Source organism: Triticum urartu, chromosome 2, assembly GCF_003073215.2.
Source record: "Triticum urartu cultivar G1812 chromosome 2, Tu2.1, whole genome shotgun sequence".
In the NCBI taxonomy this organism is placed as follows: Eukaryota; Viridiplantae; Streptophyta; class Magnoliopsida; order Poales; family Poaceae; genus Triticum; species Triticum urartu.
Window position 1 is genome coordinate 47,502,889 of NC_053023.1, and position 18,122 is coordinate 47,521,010.

The 18,122-nt window shown below is 47.3% G+C and overlaps 1 long non-coding RNA gene across 1 annotated transcript; it reads right to left on the bottom strand.

Moving 5' to 3' along the window:
* Nucleotides 1-9,631: 9,631 nt before the first annotated feature.
* LOC125535600 lies at nucleotides 9,632-13,177 on the bottom strand. Its single transcript, XR_007294731.1, has 2 exons — nucleotides 10,179-13,177; nucleotides 9,632-10,036 (listed from the first exon to the last, which is right to left on the bottom strand). It is a non-coding gene; the product is annotated as an uncharacterized LOC125535600 (long non-coding RNA).
* Between the last annotated feature and the right edge of the window lie 4,945 nt (nucleotides 13,178-18,122).

An 18,122-nucleotide genomic window follows, 5' to 3' on the forward strand; every position in this document is an offset into this window, starting at 1 on the left:
TTGTTCACCATGAATTTGAGGATGGGCTGGGCCCATGAAGGTGCTGCAATTTCTGCAAAAGCCAAGACTGCGACTTGGATGAGGGCGGCTGGGCCGGGAGGTGGCAGGTTGGAGTCGGCAGCCGCTCGCTGTGTCGATGAAGTCCCTGGGCGGATTGGCGCAGTCCCCGGGCCGGGCTCTGAAGTCTCCGAGCCGACCGCCGCAGTCCCCGGGTTGGGTGCGACTGCCATGATTCCCGTGCCGCCTACCGGAATGCTCGTGCTGTCTGTGGGGGCTCTTGAGTCGGATCCGACTACTTCAGGAGGAGCCAGCACGAACATGGAGTCTGACTCTGGCGATGGCTTGACGGATGGCTTGAGGAGGCGCTGGAGGGCGACGCCGGATGGTATCGCCTGACGGGTGGAGCCGATTCGCGCCAGGGCGTCTGCTTGGTCGTTGTCATTTCTTGGTACATGGAGAAACTCGCACCCCTCAAAATATCTGCTGAGTTGCTGTACGAGGAAGCGGTAGCTCGCCATGTTTGCGTCCTTGGCGTCCCAATCGCCTGACGACTGCTGGACCACCAAGTCGGAATCACCATAGCACAGGATCCGGCGAATGCCGAGTTCTTTGGCTAGCCGGAGCCCGTGAATGAGCGCCTCGTACTCGGCGATATTGTTGGAGGTGGCAAAATGGATTTGCAGCACATATTTGAGATTGTCGCCCTTGGGAGAGGTGAGGACGATGCCGGCTCCCAAGCCGGTGCGCATCTTGGAACCGTCGCAATGCATTCGCCAATGGGTGGAGTCGGGCGCTAGCGGTAGATACTAGGTTTCGGCCCAGTCGACGAGGAAGTCGGCCAGCGCTTGTGATTTGATGGCAGTGCGAGGTTGGTAGTAGATGGTGTAGGGGGCCAAATCTATGGCCCACTTGGCCACTCGGCCCGAAGCGTCTCGGCTGCCGATGATCTCGGCTAGAGGAGCCGTGCAGACCACAGTGATTGGATGTTCTTGGAAGTAAGGCTTCAATTTCTTGGCGGCAAAGTGCACACCATAGCACATCTTCTGGTAGTGGGGGTAGTTTTGCTTGGAGGTCGACAGTACTTCACTCAAATAATATACTGGTCTCTGGACTGGTAGCGCCTTGCCTTCCTCCTTATGTTCTACCACAATGACTGTGCTGACTACTCGGCTGGTGGCAGCGATGTATAGGAGCATGGGCTCCTTAGGAGTCGGAGCCGCCGAGACAGGTGGAGAAGTCAGCATCTTCTTTAGTTGGAAAAAAGCTTCATCCACCTTGTGGTTTCACTCGAAAAAAGTGGTCTTCTTCATGAGTTGGTACAGGGGAAGAGCCTTCTCGCCCAGCCGACTGATGAATCGGCTGATGGACGCCAAACAGCCGGTGAACTTTTGTATGTCCAACAGTCGGCTAGGTACCTCCATCCTTTCAATGGCCTTGATCTTCACGGGTTTGCATTCTATGTCGCGTTCGGAGACCAGGAAGTCAAGGAGCTGGCCGGCTGGTACTCCGAAGACGCACTTCTCCGGGTTGAGCTTGATCTGAAATCGGCGCAAGTTCTCAAAGGTCTCCTTGAGGTCTTCCAGCAGTGTTCCACGCTTCTCCGTCTTTACCAACACATCGTCCACGTAAACATGAGAATTTCTGCCGAGCTGCTTGAGGAGGCACTTCTGCATGCATCGTTGGAAGGTGGCGCCGGCGTTCCTCAAGTCGAACGTCATGGTCAAGTAGTAGAAAGCTCCAAACGGCGTGATGAAGGCGGTCTTCAGCCTGTCGGCTGGGTTCAACTTGATCTGGTGATACCCTGAATATGCATCCAAGAAACTCAACAGCTCGCATCCGGCTGTGGAGTCTATCACTTGGTCGATCCTTGGCAAAGCGAACGGGTCCTTGGGGCATGCTTTGTTGAGGCTAGTGTAGTCAATACACATTCGCCATTGCTTGTTCTTCTTCAGTACCAGGACCGGGTTGGCTAGCCATTCTAGAAAGAATACTTCCATGATGAAGCCGGCCGCAAGCAGCCGGGCTATTTCTTCTCCAACAACTCTTCTCTTCTCTTCTGACAAGCGGCGCAAAGGCTACCTGACTGGCTTGGCATCAGATCAGATGTGTAGTTTGTGCTCGGCGAATTCCGTCGGGACACCTGGCATGTCTTTGCGGGACCATGCGAAGATGTCTCGATTCTCACGGAGGAAATCGACGAGCTCGCCTTCCTATTTGCTGCCAAGGTTGGCGCCTACGACAGCGTACCTCTCTGGGTGCTCTGGGTCCAAAGGTATCTTCTTTGTTTCTTTGGCCGGCTTGAACGAGCCCTCAGCTTCCAACTCCCTAGGATCAGGCAACATCTCTGGCTGTTTGTTTGCCATCGCCACAACCCGGTCTAGCAGTCGCTTCTCAGCTGCGATCACGAGGGACTCAGCCAGCCGACTGCTCTCTGATGCACAGGCGGACGACTTCTTGTAGTCGCCAGTTATGGTCAGGATCCCCTTGGAACTCGGCATCTTCATCTTGAGGTAGGCATAGTGGGGGACGGCCATGAACTTGGCCAGGGCAGGCCGGCCAAGCAGCGCATGGTATGGGCTCTCTAGGTCCACCACCTCAAACCAAATTGACTCTCGGCAGAAATGATCTTTGTCTCCAAAGAGGACGTCGATCAAGATTTTGCCGATTGGTGAGCAGGAAAGGCCAGGAACTATGCCGTGGAACACCGTCCAGCTGGACTGTAGTTGCCTCTGCCTGATTCCTAACTTCTCCATGGTGTCTTTGTACAGGATGTTGATGCTGCTGCCGCTGTCTATCAGGACTCTGGAGAAGCAAGCAGCTCGTTTGTCCGTGGCAAAGGTGGCGTCCAAAACCAAGGCGTAGGATCCGGGTTTGGGCATTACTTCTGGGTGGTCAGCTCTGCTCCAGCTGATGGGCTTCTCAGACCAATGCATGAACTCTGGGGTGTCAGATGTTGCTGCATTCACCTCCTGTTGCTGTAGCCGCCTGCTGCGTCGATCGTCGGACACACTGGTGAACACGACATAAGCTCCCTGCTCTTCTGGGTACTCGTCTTGCACTGCGCCGGCTAGTCTGACCGCCGGCTGCTGGGACAGAGGAGGCGGCTGCCCCCCAGGTGGGGGAGGCAAAAGTCCGTCTCCCTTGGCTATCCTGGTGAGCCAGTGGCATTTACGAGTGGTGTGGTTGGACGGCTTTGCGCCACTATGGAACTTGCAGGGTCCATCCAAAGTCTGCTCATATGAGAAAGCCGGCTGCCAGTTGGGCTTGCCGCCCTTTTGGCGTTTGGGCGGGGGCGGCCCTTCCGGCTGCTGGTTTTCGACTGTCGCCACCTGCCGACTGGTGGAAGTCGGTGGTGGGGCTTTGCGCTTGTGGTCGTTCTGCGGTTGACGCCGACTGGTGTCTCCGGCCGGGGTTCGAGGAGCCTGAGGAGCCACCTTGCCGGTCGCGCTAACTTGAATCTCCGTCTTCATGGAGGAGTCAGCCGTGGCGTACTTGTCCGCTATGATCAGCAGCTCGTCGAGGGTTTCCGGCTTGTCGCAGAGAAGCTTGTGCTTGAGGAGGGTGCCCTCTCGGCATCCAGCGGTGAAGTACTCAATGGCCTGCACCTCGTGCACGCCTTCGCAGGAGTTGCGAAGCTCGGCCCAGCGCGTGAGGTAGTCGCGGGTTGACTCGGTGGGGCCCTGTACGCATAAGGAGAGCTGGCGAGGCTTGGGAGGCCGCTTGTACGTGCTAGTGAAGTTGCGGACGAAGGCATCAATTAAGTCGACCCAACTGTTGATGCTGTGGGGCCTTAAGCTATTCAGCCAAGTCCGGGTCGTGCCTTGGAGCATGAGCGGAACGAACTTCACGGCAACACGTTTGTTGCCATTTGCTATGCTGACGGCCGTGGAGTAGTCAACCAGCTAGTCTTCTGGCTTCACGGAGCCGGTGTATCTGGGTGTATCTCTGGGGAGCATGAACCCTTTGGGGAAGGGCTCATCTCGGATGCGAGGGCCGAAACACGGCAGACCCAACTCATCTTCTTCTTCAAGCGCCAGGGATCGGTGGAGACGGTCGATCCGGTGGCGGCGTCATTCTCTCCGACTCCCTCTCGGCGGCCAAGGCGGTCGCCGAGCGTCGGGTGATCAACAATCGGCGGGGAGACTCGCCTTTCCCTTCGAGGGGGAGGAGGCGGACAGTCGTCTCGTCGTTCCATTGTTCTTGGGCGGCCGTCTCGGTCGCGCTCTATGGTGATGTGAGTCCGACTGCGGCTGGCAGCCGGCTCCTTGTCTTTTCTTCCGCGGACGCCGCCTGTTGGCATCCGAGACTCCGCGCCTTGGTCCCGGCGCGGAAGCAGGTTGTCATTCTGTCGGCGTGGCGCATCAGTGTGGCAGCCGGCCTCGTTCTGCTCAGCAGCCGCGTCAAGGAGTCGCTGGACGCGCTCCGTCATCAGGCGACGTTCTTCGCCCTTGAACTTGTCCAGCTCGTCCGCCGCCACCTGGGCGGCTCGAATGTTCTCCGCAGGCGTGGCGTAGACGGGGCGATTCGCCCCGAACAGATCGGCGATAGCTACGCCGCGCTGCTGGACCATGCCAAGGCGGCTAGGCCCAGCCGCAGCCGGCGTGCCGCCCACAGCTCGGTCCATCTCGCGCTGGTAGGCTTCTGACAGGCGTCTCATGATGGCCAGCTTTTTGGCGCCTTCGACTAGCTGAAGGCGGCGTGCCTCCAGCGTCTCGGCGTCGGCGTCTTCGGGGATGGGCGTCGCCAGGTCTTGTAGCGCCGCGTTGAGCGGGTCATAATCACTCCGGCCAGAGTGCTCGCCATGATCAATGGCAAGCACTTCTGTGACGGTGCTTCCGCTGCTCTCCGCGCGAGGAAGCGGCTCATGGTAGACCACCACGTTGGTGGGGAACGTGTAAGCAACGCGGTGTCGGAGTCGACCAACATCGGATCGGTGGAACCTACGGACTCCAAGTCCCCAGCTGGCTCGCTGGCGACGTGGAGTTGATAGAGGAGGCCCGCAAGGAGGCTCTCGGGGCCACCTGTGCCTGCATCGGTCGTGGGCTCGTCGGAGAGGCGGACCTCGCCGACAAGATCGGTGAGGCAGCTGGCCACGCGATTTCAGCGCCATGCAGCACGTCAGCGCAGACTCCGTCTGGCGTGCCAAGTTGGCTGCGCTCGCCAGGGAGAAAAAGGGTTCCCGTCCAGAACAGGTGTCCGAACGACGGTGCACCAGGCCCCACGGTGGGCGCCAAATGTCGGGGGTTGGGTGCGACATATGCCAATGGATGGCTTATCATGGTGGGGGCGAGTAGAATGTCGCCGGTGCCTGGAAACGGGATGAGGCGTAGACACGAACGACGGCGTACTTTACGCAGGTTCGGGGCTCTCCTAGGAGATAACACCCCTAGTCCTGCTCTGCGGGGTCTCCGCATGATCACTAAGGCAAAGTGAGTACAAAGGCGCTCCTCGAGCTGTATCTGTGGGTAGGAGAAGGCAGGGCCAGCCCTCTCCTTCCTCTAAGGTCTGGTCTAGTTCTAACGAATCGGAACCCCTTGCATGGGTGCCCTGGGGGTTTATATAGGCCTACCCCCCAAGGGTACAATGGTAAACTGTCTGGACACAGGGCCCAGCTGTCAGTCTCTTCGCTTGCGGGCCCTCCTGCCAACTGCTGGGGCCCGCCGATTGGTGGGCCTAGCCGACTGGTCTGATACGGAGCCGACAGGTCACACCCGCCGCTAGCGGGTCCTGCCGGCTGCTGATTACTATAGCCGTGCTTCTAATGACGCAGGCTTGGTCATGGAGTTGTGGCTACAGTCCTGCCGCCTGGCGGGCGATTACTGTAGCCGCTTCCCGTCTCGTCTGGTTAATGGCGCGTGGGACCCATGGGAGGGGCGGGCCGACTCCCGCGGGCCGGCTCCCTTCGGGTCCGACTGGTGGCGCCCTTGCCGTCTTCCGGACTCTCACTGACCGGTAGGGCCCGTCATCCATGGACCGTACCATCAGGCCATCATGGGTACAGGACTCCGCCCACTGTTGCTGACGTCAGGGATGGCATGGCAACAGTGCTGCGCCAGACGGAGATCTCCGCTGGTACAGCGCACTGTGTCCTGGCCATCCCCAGGAAAAGGGGAGGGAGTGGGCTTTACTGTCGCCACTCCTTGTCCCATCCCCCCTGATGGGGGCATGGACTTTGCCGGTGTCGTGGGCCGACTCCCCATGTCCGGCTTCTCCGAAAGCCGCCAGTCGGAGTCGGCCGGTCTTGATCTCATCTCTAGGACTCGGACGCATATGGGCAGCCGGCTGTTCCTCCAGCCGCTCTCCTGAAGTCGGCTCCCCGTCTGTTGTCTCAAGGGGCGCAGTCAGCCCCGATTCCTTGAAAGGTTATGGGCCTCGGGTTAGCCTACCCGTGGCCCACTACTCCGACAGTTGGCATTTTCTGCGTACTTTGTATGCCATGGCGCATGCTACGTGGATTTGTTTGGGTCATTTTAATGAGACTCTCTACGCCAACGAACACTTCAGCTGGGCTGCTAGGCCAGAGAGGCAAATGAGAGCATCCAGAGAAGTCACCGATGAAGTGGCCCTCCAAGATTTGGGGTCGTCAGGCACAGCGTACACTTGGGATAATCGGCAATCAGGTGACGCTAATGTTGTTAGGGAACGTAGTAATTTCAAAAAAATCCTATGCATACGCAAGATCATGGTGATGCATAGCAACGAGGGGGGAGAGTATTGTTTACGTACCCTCGTAGACCATAAGCGAAAGCGTTATGAGAACGCGGTTGATGTAGTCGTACGTCTTCACGATCCGACCGATCCAAGTACCGAACGCACGACACCTCCGAGTTCAGCACACGTTCATCTCGATGACGTCGCACGAACTCCGATCCACCAGAGCTTCATGGGAGAGTTCCGTCAGCGCGACGGCGTGATGACGGTGATGATGTTGCTACCGACGCAGGGCTTCGCCTAAGCACCGCTACGATATGATCGAGGTGGATTATGGTGGAGGGGGGCACCCCACACGGCTTGGAACAGTCAACTTGTGTGTTCTAGGGTGCCCCTTGCCCCTGTATATAAAGGAGCAAGGGGGGAGGCTGGCCGGCCCTTGTAGGGCGCGCCAGGAGGAGGAGTCCTCCTCCTAGTAGGAGTAGGACTCCCCTTTCCTACTCCTACTAGGAGGGGGAAAGGAAGGAGGAGAGGGAGAAGGAAGGAGAGGGAGGAAAGGGGGGCCGCCCCCCTAGCCCAATTCGGTTTGGGCTAGGGGGGCCGCGCGCCCTGCCTCCTCTCTTCCACCACTTGGCCCATGAGGCCCAATACTTCTTCCCCGTATTCCCGTACCTCCTCAGTACTCTGAAAAATACCCAAATCACTCGGAACCTTTCCGATGTCCGAATATAGTCGTCCAATATATCGGTCTTTACGTATCGACCATTTCGAGACTCCTTGCCATGTCCCCAATCTCATCTGGGACTCTGAACTACCTTAGGTACATCAAATCACATAAACTCATAATACCGATCGTCACCGAACGTTAAGCGGGTGGACCCTACGGGTTCGAGAACTATGTAGACATGACCGAGACACGTCTCCGGTCAATAACCAATAGCGGAACCTGGATGTTCATATTGGCTCCTGCATATTCTACGAAGATCTTTATTGGTCAAACCGCATAACAACATACGTTGTTCCCTTTGTCATCGATATGTTACTTGCCCGAGATTCGATCGTCGGTATCTCAATACCTAGCTCAATCTCATTACCGGCAAGTCTCTTTACTCGTTCCCTAATGCATCATCCCGCAACTAACTCATTAGTTGCATTGCTTGCAAGGCTTATAGTGATGTGCATTACTGAGAGGGCCCAGAGATACCTCTCCGACAATCGGAGTGACAAATCCTAATCTCGATCTATGCCAACTCAACAAGTACCATCGGAGACACCTGTAGAGCATTTTTATGTACACGTTGAACAATTTTTTCAAGCATATAGTTTAATATTAAGTTCGTAATACAGATTCTTAACATTTTTTGTATACATCAAGAATTTTTTTATAATCATGTTTAATATTTTTAAAATACATGATTAACACTTTTACATCATATTTTTTTGTCTACAGCGTTTTTGTATTCATTTTGTACTTTTTTGTATAAATCAGTAAAAAATGTGTATAATTTTTTTACTCTACTATTTTGCATAAACAATTTTCCTTTTTTGTATGTGTCAGCATATTTCCCGTGTACATATTTTTTAACCTACATTAATGCATAAATGATTCTCCATTTTCTGTATACATCAGGAATACTAGTTTATACATGTTTCACATTTTTAAAAACGTGATTAATATGTTATTTTCATATATGTGTTTTGATTTCTACTTTTTAGATGCATATTATTATTATGTTTACACATGAAGAATATTTTTATACAAGTTTAAAATTTTGTAAATACATGGTTAATAGTTTTTCATACATACTCCTATGTTTGATGTCTACTTTTTTTCATACACATTGAAAAATTTCAGATAAATCAGATATAGTTTTTATACACATTTAATATTTTTCAAATGCATGGTTACGATTTTTTCAAACACATATTTTAGAATATTGTTGTTTGAATATGTGTTAATTTAATTTTCAAATGTGTCTTGAAACATTTTTTCCAAATGCTATCAACATTTTTTAAAAGTTGCGCTAACATTTTCGTAACACTGCACAAACATTTTCTCAAAAAAATTTGGGGGATTATCTTAATTTTTTGAAAATATATTAAAAATACAAATAAAAGAGAAAAATAGCAAGACAAACGAAATCAAGGAACAAAATAAGTGCTACTGGCGTGGCCTATTGCTACGTCGCTTCATGGGACTGAACGATTTGTCTCGCTTCAAGTGAGACATAGTCGCGCCCAAAAAGATCGCGTCTGCTGGCTCTCAGGCTCTGGGTGACGGAATATCCTATTTGGCGAATTCTGAATCCAACTGTCCACTTTTCGCACACAGCTAGCGATCAAACGCTGACCTGGCCGGCCCATTTACCTGTTTCAGCGTTTCAGGTTTTGGGAACCTTGTAGACAGTGGCAAAGCTTGAAAGAAAAGGTCGGGCCGGGCCAAATTAAAAAAGAGCACAAAAAATTTAGACATCATTCACGATTGTACCTTTTGTTATTATTGAATTTTCAATCTATATGTCAACGGACAAATTACTGGCAAAATAATCATATTCTACTCCCTCCATTCCCAAATACTCTCTCCGTCCAGAAATACTTGTCATCAAAATAGATAAAAAGAGATGTATCTATCTAGACATATTTTAGTTTTAGATACATCTCTTTTTATCCATTTTGATAACAAGTATTGTCGGACGGAGGGAGTATAAGTCTTTTTTAGATATTTCAACAAATGATTACATACGGAGTAAAATGAATAAATCTACAGTCTAAAATATGTCTATATACATTCGTATGTTATAGTCCTTTTGAAATGTCTAAAAAGACTTATATTTAAGAACGGAGGGAGTACATTATTACGCAACATTGTTCCAATGATCTTCATATACTAAAACACAGTTAACGAAACTATTAAGAATTACAACTCAAAAAATATTAAGCATTATGTACGAATTCGCAAGGAAAATAGCTCTTTATCATCTATTTCTACATATAAATATGTAATAAAATGCATTAACCGTGCTCAGTTCAACCTGGACAACAAAAACGCACTACTCCGAAGTAATTACAAAGCGGGACTGTCTATTTGACATTTGACTGTTTTTCAATTCAACAACATTCAAATTCCCCAACCAATGAACAGATGACACCTGTTTGTCCCAAACCCCCCACCCCACGGGTCGTTGTTTGTTTTCTTATTTCGAGTTAAACGGGTCGGGCAAAACCCTGGCCCGGTTTCAACTAAACCGACACCACCACCAAACCTCGCTGCACGGCAGCCTCGCTGGACCACAACAAACAGTTGGCCATCAACTTGCTACGGGAAACGCAGGCCCCTTTTGGGAACTCTCCAACCCCTCCTACATAACAGCAGCAGAGATCTCACCTAAAACACATCACAAAAAAAGAAACAAATCAGGCCTACGGCCATGGAAGGAGGGGAGAAGAACAAAGAGCAGATCAAAATCAGATAAGGCAGGCAGCCATGAGAGACAGGGGTGAACCTGAAGAGGAAGGTGAAGGTTTACCTGGAGACGAGCAAGAAGGAACAACAACATCTTCAATTCTTCACCCGCTTAGGCAATTGGGGAAATCCCAGGAAAACCAACAAGTCAGGAACAAAAAACTACTGCTACCCCCTAGCACTTCAATTCTTCAGCCCCTTCACCTCTCTTACAAGGAAAATCTGCAAAAACAAAATGTGTCGCAGAAACTAGATACAGGTTAAGAAACAATCAGTAGACAAAAACTAGATACTCTGAAAATAATTCATCACTAGCAGTAGGCAGAACTTGGATAATTTTATAATTTACACTGCAAGAACACATAGTGCCTGATTGAGTCTAGAAAGAACAGTAGCACATCAAGAATTACAGTGGAAAATCCCCTAGTAATTACACTAAAAACTGACTAAACTGACCAAGAATTACAGTGCAAAAATCCCCTAGTAATTACATAGTAATTCCCAGTGCAAATTGCATAGAAATTACAGTGGAAATTGCAGAAATTACAGTGAAAATTGCATGGAAATTTCAGTGGAAAATGCCATAGAAATTTCAGTGTATGAATGTTAAAATGCATCAAAACTTAGACTGGAACAAACCTACTGTATTTACACTGTTAAAATACTACTGCAAATTGTACTGTTACTCACACTGTTAAGCTTACCCATTAAACTGAACCTATAAATCACAGTGCTAAAAGCATGAATATTACACTGTAAATTCGGGCAAAGATTACACTGTAAAATACATATAATAAGCAACACGGTAAAACTAGGGGTACACTGTAAAAATTCAGAATAAAGACTAGGGGTACAGTGAAAATTAGCATGACAGATTACATAACTGAATCAATGTAAATACATTGCAAAAATCTGGGAATATACATTGTAGCTACAATGTAAACCATCGTAATTCTAGGGGAAATTACACTGGAATCAGTAAATTGTGTAAATTACACTGAAAACTAAGGACAAGATACACTGAACTATATGATGAATTACACAGTGGTTATTGGGCAAAAATACAATTTAATTCTAGGGTGAATTACACTGAAGCTACAAAACAGTAATTCTGCTTTGAATTACACAGTAAAACTACGGCATGAATTACACTGAAACTGCATAATGAATTACATAGTAAAATACAGCATGAATTACAAAGTAATTCTACATTGAATTACACTGGAACTGCATGATGAATTACACAATAATTCTATAGTAAATTACAATGTAACTACATGATGAATTACACAGTAAAAATGGGGCAAACATACACAGTAAATACTAGTAATTATGTGAAGAAACACTGAAACTATGGGCTGACTTACACAGAAACTACCATGCAATTTGCATAGTAAGTCTGAAGATTACACAATAAGTCTGAGGCAAAAATATACAGTAAAAATACTAGTAATTACAGAGTGAAAAACAGGACCTCGCTCAATACTACTGCCACAGAGACACACTTGCACATGAAAAAAAGAAATAAATGCAAGAAACTACATGAAGTACAGAGCTAAAAGCATGGAAATCACTGTAAAAAATGAGAGGTCAATCATCTGACATATACTGTGTAAGACCTACAAATTTACAGTACTGAAGCATACAAATTACAGTGTAAATCTACAGTATATTACAGTATAAGCCCTACATCAATTCAGAGGTAAAATCCACTATACTCAGTCCAAAAATTACTGTGTAAATCATACAACATTTACAGTGCTGAAGCATACAAATTACAGTGTAAATCTGTGGTATATTATAGTGTAAGCCCTACAGCAATTCAAAGGTAAATCCAGATGTTATTACAGTTTTGAAGCATATAAATTGCAGTGTAAGTCTGGGGTAGATACAGTGATGAAGCATAGAAATTACACTGTAATTATGGGGTATACTACAGTTGGTAAATTACAGTGCAAATATTAGGCATATTACAGTGGAATCATGTCCTATATTATAGTGTAAATCACAGTTAAATTCCACTATAGTTCGTGGAAAATAAGATGCATGACAATTAGCATAAACAGAAACATTTCAATGGCATCAGACTACTACTGGGATGATCTACTGGAATAAACAGAAACTAGATTTGCAATTTGCACACTGAAACTATGTGGATTACACAGTAAGACTCAGGCAAAAATACACATCAACGGCACAAAGGAAAAGATACAAACCTGCATCACACACACACAGTTACCATGGCATTAAGAAGAAGGAACCTAAGTACATCTAAACCAACACTAAGAGCGATTTATCCACTCACATGATAAAAGGGACCTGCAACAGCGGGCACAGGAGGAACCCTAGAAACCAACACAGCCAGAGGAGGCAACACCCATCTACCAGAACAAACCACCTACCAATGCAAATCACAAACCCAAAACCACAAAAACTCCCATCTCAAAACCCTATAACTGATCCATACATCTATCTGAATCACAAAAACTGAACACGTTGAACCTACCACGAGTAGACGAGGAACAAAATGACGGACAACACGAAGCAGATGATGAACGACAGCGAGACGACGCGAACCAGAACAAACCACTAAAACTACAAGCACCTACCATGAATCTACAACAACACGGCCCCGGATCACAACACACACCTACCACGAACCCTATCAAAATCACATCAGCAACTGACCCCTAGATCTGGAAGCTACACACTGAGAAATGAACAAAATCACGCGCTCGAGAGAGAAATTGAGAGACCAACCAACCACAGGAGGCGATAAATCGAAGAGAAATGAGAAAGAAATCAAGCTCCACAGGTGGGGGATCTGGGAATCGACATGAACAGAAAGGAATCGCCTCCGTCGCCCGAGCGCCCGTTCCTCCCTCTTCCTCCCTATCTCCTCTCTCCCTTATCGCTACAGTGCCACTCAAATGAAAGGGGAAAACCACGCCCAAAATTCAATAAGGACAAAAACCGGAAGAGGCAGAGAGGAGGGGCGCAGAGCGGTAACGGGCTGGGACAAAAAAAGGGGACCCGACAGAAAAAACAAGCCCGAAGACCATACAGCCCAGCGCGAATCTCCACGCGACAGTGGACGGCCAACGATTTGAATGTTGGTGAATTGAATAACAGTCGACTGTTAAATAGCAAACCCGATTACAAATGACCAGCGGCACCGTTGTCACTTATCAAGAGGTAAACTGGGCTGAGTGCATAGGTATATAAAATATTATGAAAATCCTGGATGGGCCATGGCCCGGTTCTGCTTCAATGAACCTCCGCCCTGATTCTAGAGGTTCCCAACCGGTTTTTTCTAGCTTTGGGAACCTTCTTCTAGAAGGTTCGTTGAACGGGTTTCACTATTTCTTTTTGGTTTTCATGGTTTCTTTTCTATTTTATATTTTCAGTTTCTTTTTTATCTTTCTTTTTCTTTTTCTTTTCAGTTTATTTTTTATTTTCCAACTTTATTTTTATTTATTTTAAAAAATCATGTTTCAAAAATTATTCAGAATTTTATTTAAAATTTTGTGCTTTTGAAAAACAATAATTTTTAGAAAATTATCATGTTTTCAAAAAATTGATAAGAAATTCAAAAAATCGCATTTTTTTAAAAAAAATATGGGATTTCAAAATATGTACTTGTTTTTCAGAAATTGTTTGGAATGTTTTTTTTCAATTTTTTTACAACTTTTCTAATAATTTTCTCATTTAGAGAATTTTGTTCACAATTTTAAAAAATGTTCGCGTTTCATTTTTTTAGTAGTTTCAAAATATGGTCCAGTTTCAAAAATTGTTCACAAATTTCAAATAATATTCCTATTTTCAAAAAATTTGGGGTGTCAAAATATTCTCGTATTTCCAACTTTGTTTTGGAATTTGGAAAAAAAACTCCCACTTAAGAAATAGTATATCATTTAAAAAAGTTCCTTTCAAAATACATTGTTCATCATTTTCAAAAAAGTTCCTTTTTTCAAAATTATTCATAATTTGAAAAACAAAATCACATTTTCAGGAAATGTTTTGATTTTTCTCGAACGTGTCTTCATATGTGAACGGGGCTTTGAGTTCTTATAATATTTGTGCTACCTACCATAAGTTACACCCGTCTGGTCTTGTGGCATGCCGCGGTCAACTCGAACCCGAGGTCATGGGCTCGAATCCTCGCGATCGCTCTACTTTTACATCTCTTTTTAGTGATGCTCGTGTGGTCTGCTGATGGGCCGGCCCAGGTAAGGCACCTGTGTGGATCGCTACAACTATTTGCCGCAGAATGCGACAAATAGGAGCTCCACCTCAGTGAGTACCTAACAGACACTTAATGTGATATCGGGGTTCCAGAGCTAGTCTTGCGTCTGATTGTCCATACATCCGTAGCATGGGTCGCCGGCCACCACATCTTGTCCCAACTTTCTCTCAAAAATGAAATTGTCCCAATTTTGTCTCAAAAAATATTCTGTGCCAACTTGTAAGTGAACCTGACCCCGACTACACACACACCACCATAAGATCGTTATTTTTTTTTTACCGTGATGTTGTTTTTCGGGAAGCCTGTTTTTAACTGGGTTATATGGTTCAGTTTCATCCGCTTATGTCTTTCCTTGATTTGCTTTTTATTTCTTTTCTTTTCCGCTTCTTCATTCCTATTTGTTTTTCACAATCTTATTTCTATTTCATTTTGTTCATTCTAAAATTTTCATATTTATGTTTTCCTCTTTTCGTTTTTTCTCTTGTTTGTTATTATTTTTCCATCGTGTATTGAAAAATGGTTCGTCGTGTATTTCAAAAGCGTTCATGGTATATTCAATAATGTTCATCGTATCTGTTCAGAAAGTGTTCATCATATATTGGCAAATGTTTGTTGGATATTTTTTTTTAAAATTAGTGTGTATTACAAAGATGCTCACCGTGTATTTAAAAATTTGACAATGCAATATGAAATCTTTGGTAGTTTGGTATGTACTTTTCATGGTGTATTAAAAATCTTCATTGGGTATTTAAAAAGTGTTCATTGTGTATTAAAAAATGCTTGGCCATATACCTGAAATCCCCCGACGCGGCGCGGTCCAACCTCCGTTGCTTCCCATGCCGGGCGGGGATCATGTGCTGCTATGTGGCGGTGGTAGTTCCGGATCCGGCCTAGTCGGGGTCCGTGCGGGATGGGGCACATGTAGTGCTCCTGGTGGTGGCTGCTAGTGTGATTTGGGGCTGCCCGCTCCCTTTCTCGTTGGTGGTCGCATTTAGTTCAGCGATTATCTCCGTCAAATGTTTGATTTGAGAGAATTTCTCCTTCCGATCTGACAGTGGCAACACCGGTTGAAGGCTCATACTGGTAAGGTTGCGGGATGCATCTGGAAGGCTTCCTGTGGGATTTGGTGGCACTCACTCCGACCAGTTTGCCTTCGATGGTGAGACGCAATTTGTTGATGGTGCCTTGACGTAGAAGGTATGGTTGTGTAGCGGCGGTGGTGGGATTTCTAGTCCAACACATGTAGTTGCTGGGATCATGGAAAGATGATAGTGACAACACATGATTGACTTTAGTTTGGTGGTGCTTCTCGAGTATCAAGTCTTGAGCTCCAGGGTGAAAATCCTAGGTGTGACCCAAGGTTGTTATAGCTGTCAATGACAATGTGTTTGCATAGTGGCCTTGTTGGAGACATCGCTTTGATTTGTTTAGACTTGTTCTTCATGGTGAAAACCTAGAAAATATGACTTTTGGTGGTTGGATCTGATGACAACGGAGCTTGAGCGTCCATTCCTTTTTGAAGGTGTTGTTGTTAAAGAGCTCGATTGTCCTTGCGATGTCAAGTAGTAGTTGATGAGGATATGGTCGTTGATGTACTGATCGTTGTTTTGATCGCTCCAGGGTTTATCATTTTTTTTCTCGCTCAGGCATAGCTTTGATCTTGTATGACTTCGCCATTTGTCTGCATGTTTATTTGTGTGTGCATTGATCTTGAATGTGTGTATCTTTGTTATGCAAAGGCCGAATGTGTACTCATTGTGTTTGTATCAACTTGATGTTTTATTTTGAGTCAATAAAATCTACCATCCGTCGAAACAAAAATAACATATTTGAAAGGGTCGGTTTATGCTCTAATCAAACATACAATTAGGCGGTTACAATGAATCAACTGGATGATTTCTCATCCGCCTAGCCAGCCGCCCGATCTAGTGCCGCTGGCCGTTCGATCGCAACAACACAATTCCACCCCACGTCTTCCTCCTCTGATTCCATTTCACCAGAGCAATTCAACACCCGTCATGACACATGCGTTGTACGACCTCACGGCACCGTAGCCGTCGGCGAGCGCTGCAACGCAGCGCCAAGAACCGTCGACGACCGATGCATCGCCGCTGGCACTCCATTGCAGCCCCAAGCAGCGCTCCGGGAGCACTACTCCATAGCAACACCAAGCACAGCAAAAACTTCAACGTAGCACCGACGACATCTCCGGCGAAGCTGCATTGCAGCTCTGACGGCACAGCCTCCTCCTGTGTGCTGTGTTGCAACACCGACGGCGAGCAGCCCAGCCTCCTCATGCGTGCTGCGTTGCAGCACCAGAGGCAAGCAACATCGTCCTCCGGCCTTCGTGCTGCGTTGCAGCACCGACGATGACGATGCGAGTGGGTCACGTTGCCCCTTCCTGCTCGCAACAATGGTGGTGTGTCATGATGAGGATCAACAGCTGGTGGCCCCGACGCCCCTCACTCGTGGCAATATCAACTAATTGCGGCCGGATGCAGGAGGCGGTGGTCAACGTCGTCTCTCCTGATTCGCAGCAGCGTTGGCTGGTGGTCGGCGTTGCCATGGAAGCCATCTCCTGTCGACTGTGAAGAACGAAAAGCACAACTTGCTACTACTCCTAAGAGCAACTCTAGCAGACCCCTTATAACACGTTTACAGTTGGCGGAAAACGCGTTTTACTGGCTGGCGCGGCGGCGGGGCGGGACGGTGGCGGGTGGCTGCGGGATTTTGTGGGTCGGGGCAATATAAGGGGTCTGCTAGAGTTGCTCTAATAGAGTTAGACACCTTTTGTTGTTATGTCGTGTACAGAGTCGCAGGCTTGAGCTGTCAGCTTGTAGGCCTGATGAGTGCCACCGATTGCTAAAGGTGTCTAACTCCATTACTTGAATTTTGATCTCTTGCAGATTAACTTAAGCCAGCCTTATCCAAGTTGTCAGATTAGGGATGCTTCTTAATTCTGTACACGGCAAGTGATCTAACTTGGCCAAAAGCATCAGAAGTCGACACTGCACTTCAAGCCGGATAAGCTCATCTGGCCGCTCTTTTTGTACCAGTTGAGATAATATCTCATCCAACGTATGTTCTAGTCTATACTCTAGGATATCCCCGATTTCCTATGCAACTGTGAGCCTGATTCCAACGCCAATTCTTGTAGCTTCCTAACGGCCTATCGGTTAGCGCATGGGCATGAGCATCATCTACACACCGTTTGCTCATTTTCAGTGGATATGGTAGAAACTAGGCGACAAGGATGATGGTGCCTTCCTTATCCATCAACCATCAAAGCCCCCAATAATGCTTATCGTCACCATGCTCGGTTGATGCAACGGAACATCACAGCTTTTATGGGCCTTTCCTCTCAGCAACGCCGATCTTCTTCCGAACAAACTTCGCCCACGCATGCTGAGCCGCATGAGTGTGACCTGCCAACAGAAACCCTTCTCAAGGGGATCAAGCTTACCCAGCACGTAGATTCAAAGTTCTCATTACAAGGTTGTCAGAATCACAATCCAAACTAACTCCTCTGATTCTACGATTTTCGTTCATAAAATATACTTTTCGACATTCCTGGTAGCGAAAATTCTACGATTTGATTCAGAATCCGATCCTGGTAGTGAAGATCTTGCCATCAAAACTCCAATCCTAGTGAGAATCACACAACCTTGTCATTAGGCCTCAGTAGCCACATTTTTCCGCCTCCGACAATCTCAGAGAAAGAACAATCTCAGAGAAAGAAAAGAGAGTAACTAGAATTCATGG